We start from the raw sequence: 6,223 nt of genomic DNA on the forward strand, positions 1-6,223 counted from the left end.
TGAGGTATGACAAATGCTAATTAGAGTAGGGGAAAAAGCCTTTATAAGTAGACTTTGGAATAAACTTATTTTGAATGCATATCTATATGAATACCAGTGTATGTGTGCTAATAGGATGGGAAAGAAGTAGTATTCATTCTAAATATGGAATATAAGAATTATTAAACCCTTACAATAATATGTTAATATATTCTCTTCATAATAAGAGTTAATATATGTAGGATACCTCATGTTCCAGGCACTAGGCTTATCTGATTTTATTATGTTTATTGGCAAATATTGAGTACTAATCTCTGTTAGGCATGGAATAGATATAAATAAATAATGCATGATAACACCCTCACCATTTCTATTACCAGTCTATTTTTTTTTCTGCTCTGGAAGCATAAATTACGTGCTTTTTCCTGGCTATCTGTTATGTAGTTAGTGTGATCATGACTCTGGTTTTTAAAAGCTGTCACCAACAACCCTGCAAGCCTTTCCTAACTAGTTTGAAAAGAAATGAGGTGTAAGAGTTAAAAATGTTAGGAAAGCCAGTTTTTAATTTTAACTCTCCCTTTATCAGGCAGTCAGGTACTCAATTTTAACCTAACACACTATATTAAAGATGATATAGCAAGATAGTCAAGAACAATCAGTTTAGTATTTGTTGTGCATGTAACAAATCCTTACAATACCTTATCTCACATCATTTTACCAGGCTGAAAATGACCCAAAATATCTAATTTAAATAACTTTTCTTTTTAACAGTGTTTTGTGAATAGGAATCTGCTAAGGTTTGCTTAGATTATTCAGGCTTCCAGGTCCCAGCAGTTAATCCATTCATAAAAGTCCCTAATGAGCCTCGGCAAAGAAATAGGAGAGTCACAAGTATAATATGAAGGAAATATTCTTAATGGTCTGAAATAAAAAAGGCTCTATATTTTGAAATATAATCATGGTTAAATCAAGAGTATCAAGCCTAAATCATCACATGAATATAAAAATTCTAAGCAAAATTGATGTATTTCTATTTTCAAACAGATTTGGTTTTTGGTATGAAGAGCATATGTGACCTATCTAAATTTTAGAATTTATTTCTTTTACACTAGAGTTTGTTTTGTATCATCTCATTGCCATAAAAGTTAATAGTTACAAACAATGTAATTTGAACAAACCCAAATATCTCAGAACTTGCCTAAAACTTTTTCTATGAATAGGTTTTATTTATACCTCTATGTATATAGGCTTTCACAGATTTTGAAATATTTCCTTTTTATCTATTATGAACCATAAAAGTACTGTCTGAAGGCTGTGAGTTATCAAGGATTATGAACATGCCTGTATTTCCTTTCTGGGCATTTATCACCTGTTATAAATAATTCCATAAGTTTGATTCATTTTATTTCCAAATGGAATATTTTTAATACTGTGCATGATGCTGGTACACATTACAAAGGCATACATTCTAATAATGTGGAGAAAATAAGAACTAGGAGAAGTAAGACCCAGATCTTTGATAGCCATAAGTCAGATTCATTATCCAAATGTTAAAAGCTGTGACAGCTAGTTAATTGCTAACTTAAGCCTGAATTTTTTTAACTTCTGAGTGAAAGAGGTAAAGAAAAGAGAGAGAGAGAGAGAATCTTCCATCTCTGTTTCATTCCCCAAATGATGCCAACAACATCCATAGTGGGTCTTGCTGATTTCAATAGCCAGGACCCTCACTGCAGTATTTTAGGCAGACAGCAGGAAGCCAAGAATTGGAGCCATCGTCTGTTCCCTCCAAGCCTCAGAACTGAAGTTGCACTCTATGTGATTGATACGGAATATGGACTTTCCAAACAGTGATCTAACTCACAGCACCAAAATGCCCTTCCTCACTATCTTATTTCTTAACTGACAAATGTTAAATAATATTTATGTCTCAAAATAATCATTAATAATTTATTATTAATCATCACTTTAGATAAGAACTTAACAAAACAAAAGGAAAATATGTTTCGCCAAACTGGCACAGTAGCTGAAAATGGAGAGTAATTTTGAGACAGCAGTTTCTGTGACTGACAACTTGATTCGTACTTTCTGAAACACCAGCACACTATTGAACTGTAACAGTGTGGTTTATGGGCCTAGCGGCTAAAGTCCTCGCCTTGAAAGCCCCAGGATCCCATATGGGCGCCGGTTCTAATCCCGGCAGCTCCACTTCCCATCAAGGTCCCTGCTTGTGGCCTGGGAAAGCAGTCGAGGACGGTCCAATGCATTGGGACACTGCACCCACGTGGGAGACCTGGAAGAGGTTCCAGATTCCCGGCTTCGGATCAGCGCACAGGCCCGTTGCGGCTCACTTGGGGAGTGAATCATCGGACGGAAGATCTTCCTCTCTGTCTCTCCTCCTCTGTGTATATCTGGCTGTAACAAACTGAATAAATCTTTAAAAAAAAAAAAAAAATGTGGTTTATTATTATAATCAGCTGAGATGACTGAATTCTCAGCATGAGGTAAAGGCGGTGATCATTATGTCCCATGAGCTACTAATTTGTAAATTTAACTTCATAAGAAATTTGTGTTGCATCAAAATAAACACGTAAGACAATAAGTAGCATTCACCGTAGGAAGGAGTACATTTCCAACTCAGATCAAAAAGGATTGGTTTTTCTAGAGATTAACTGTCAATATTTATTAAGATTATAAACCGCATTTTCACCATTTCTACAGCTAGTAATCTAGTCTCACAGAAACGCACTGATAACAGTATTTATAAATAGTATTGTAAATGACTGCAAATCACCTAGGATTAGTTGAATAGACTAGGATGATTAACAAAACAGAATTCCCGGCTGCCCTCAAGCAGAATAAACAACCTCTGGACAAAATCAAGAGGACTATACCAGAATAGCCATGTGTCAGAAGGAGAAAACATATCACATGACCAAAGTTTTTTTGTTTTTTTAAAGATTTATTCTTATTGCAAAGTCAGATATACAGAGATGGGAAGTGGGGCCATCTGGATTAGAACTGGCTTGTATATGGGATCCCAGCACATTCAAGGTGAGGACTTTAACTGCTAGGCTACTGCGCTGGGCCCGTGAGCAAAGTTTTTAAAGTAAGCAGTCTTTTTTAGGTGGAGAAAATGCCTCCCCCCACACATACACACAAATACATTACCTCTAAAGCAATTCACAGGTAATATTTAACACTGAATATATTTTAGGAGAATATCTAAGTAGCTAAGGAACAAGAGGAAGGTTTACTTTTTACGTTACTCAGTTTGCTAATTCAAATTTGAAGTCATGTATCTATTTTATTTAAAAATAAAAAGGTCAGATGTTCAGCTTAGCGGTTCAGAAGCGCACATCCCACGGGGGAGTTCTTCCCTTCAGTTCGCAGCCCAGCTCTTGGACCCACCAGGTGGGGTAGCAGTTGTGTCTCTAAAGACTCCATTCAAATTATTTTAATTATCCAAGTAATACTTTTGATATAAACCAATTACTTGCAAAATTAAAAATATAATGCTCAGTCCCAACAGTTTTGAAAACAAATTTTACCTAGATTTAAAAAAATGATTGTTCTGAGTTTTCTCTCACTATTGAAGCACGTTGATGATACATAGTGTGCATTTTTTTCTGTTTTCCTAGATACAATCTTTAAGAAAGTCATTTCAGGGTCTTTTATATATAAAAGGTGTATAAGTCTTGTAAAATTTCCTTATGAGCTAAGTGATCAGCTATTTAAGAAGTCAAAATCAAAATCTTTCCTAAAATATACTTCTAAGAGGCTCTGAGGTGACAAAACACAATAAATTTAAGTTCAATATAAAAGATTTACCCTTTGTTGAGTGGTTTTAACTTGAAGTAATTTTATTCTAAGACGCAAGGTAATTGCTGTATATCTGATTACCTCATATAAATTTCATAACAAATCAGCACAAAAATGTATGAAATCTAATCAAAAATCTTTGTTATGTTTTATTTGTTACATACTTGTATTGTCAACAAATAACTGACTTTGAAATTTATTATAAGTTAACATATTATTCATATCTATATAAAATTTATTGTTAATATCAACACAGAAAGACTACCATATGAAGTGTTCAATGATTTATTACTCTGGTTACAATTCTGAGAAATAAAATATACTTCTATTTGTAACATCGGGTTTATTACACCAATCAGGTAGAACAAACAAAAACACAGAAACAGAAATATTTTAGAAGTCTAGATCAAGTTATTCCTTAGTCAGTAGAAAAATGTTTTAAGCAGAACAAGAATAGTACTTAGACAAATTATAAAATTAAGCCACAGAAATATATTTTGTCTTGGCAGCAGATGTTTAAATAAGTATAAAAATAAAATTTTATGGAATTAAAACACCTTCTACACACTAATGAACGGTCCTTTATTATTCTAAGAAATATAAAATAGATATTTCATTTTGAATATTTCTAAATTACATAGCTACTTTTTTTAACTCAACTCTAAAACACACAATTTCTTATAGACACAACTATTAAATTGAATTAAAAAGCAACATTTGTGTTGCTTCAACTCAATAACTTTTAAGTACAGACAAAATTAAAAATTGATGCCATATTTATAAATTCAGCATCACGAAGACATCGTGTTCTTCTAAAATGTATTTGAGGAGAATTATTGTTAATGTATTAACTCTTCTAAAAGGAGTACTTGGGTATTTATGTACAAATACAAGAGCATAAGAAATTACAAATAGGAAAGTTATAACTCCTGAAAATTTAGAAATTCAGCTTAAAAATTGGGGCAACAAATTTATTAGAGGAAGTTAGCTTTACAAGTGATAAATTTATACATTAAGATTCCATTGTTCAAGGAGAATTGAATAAAGACAAAAATGATATAACATAAGCCAGAAAACAATTGCTGAAATAATTGAGAAATATATTTAAAATATTTGTAAATATGGAGATGAGAGATGACAATTGGTTTAACACAAGAGAAATGTTTCGTAACACTACAAGGCTGATGATGGATAGGATCCCAGAGGGTGGCACCTGGAGAGAGAGAATAAGCATTTCAAGTGGAAGGATACGTCTTGTGATACAAATAGCCTTGTCACTTTTGATTTGCTTCTTCCAGTTGCACATAACAATTTCATGGTTAACCTGTAAGACTACTGAAAAAATCGTAAGAACTGAAATGTCTGTAGACAAATACATTGGACTTTCTATTAAGTCCTAATTTTTTTTAAAGATTTATCTATTTTATTTGCAAAGTCAGATATACAGAGAGGAGGAGACACAGAGAGGAAGATCTTCTGTCTGAGGATTCATTCCCCAAGTGGCCTCAAAGGCCAGAGCTGAGCCAACCTGAAGTCAGGGACTAGAAGTCTCTTCAGGGTCTCCCACGCAGGTGCAGGGTCCCAAGGCTTTGGGCCATCCTCGACTGCTTTCCCAGGTCACAGGCAGGGAGCTGGATGGGAAGCAGGGCTGTTGCGATTAGAACCTTTGTCCATATGGGATCCTGGCACGTGCAAGATGAGGACTTTAGCCATTAGGCTATGACGCTGGGTCTGAAGTCTTAACTTTACAACTTAAATGTTCATTTAACTTGATAATGAATCGTTCAGTGTTTAGAAACACACCATTTAGGTATATTTTATTAATATATTAATAACTAAATTGTAGATTTACCATTATCATGATGATTAAAATCACAATTGTATAATTAAGGAACAAATAAAAATTCTAAAATGAATTTAAAACTCCAATAGCTTTACTTTCTATCAAAAGCTTTAAACATCATTCACTACAAAACTTAGAAAAATTGGCCTTAAATGGTGTCATAGTAATTATCTCCATAAAAACAGAAGCTAATTAAATGTTTCACAATGAAATTCTGTGTCTGGTTCTATTTCATTAGGATCTCTTTTGAACTGAGATAGTTAAGCTACATAAGGAGACAAACAATGTTTCTTTTTCCATTATTTTTATGCCTTTAGATAACAGTAATCCAAAGAGATTACTTTCACTTTAGGAAAACAACATTCACAAATGCCTTATCATTTATGATGATCTTTTGAATTTAATCCCTTCTAGGGAACAATGGATTTGTCAATAGCTTACCGCATTGTTTAATAATTTAATGGGCTGTTAGGCAGGCAAACTTTCATTTCACAAATGACTACTATTCAATTCCATTTATGCGTGTATGTATACTTCCCCTGTTGGATCGGACGTCTTCTTTATCTCTGTGTATTTTACGGA

Source organism: Ochotona princeps, chromosome 15 (assembly GCF_030435755.1).
Source record: "Ochotona princeps isolate mOchPri1 chromosome 15, mOchPri1.hap1, whole genome shotgun sequence".
Lineage (NCBI taxonomy): Eukaryota > Metazoa > Chordata > Mammalia > Lagomorpha > Ochotonidae > Ochotona > Ochotona princeps.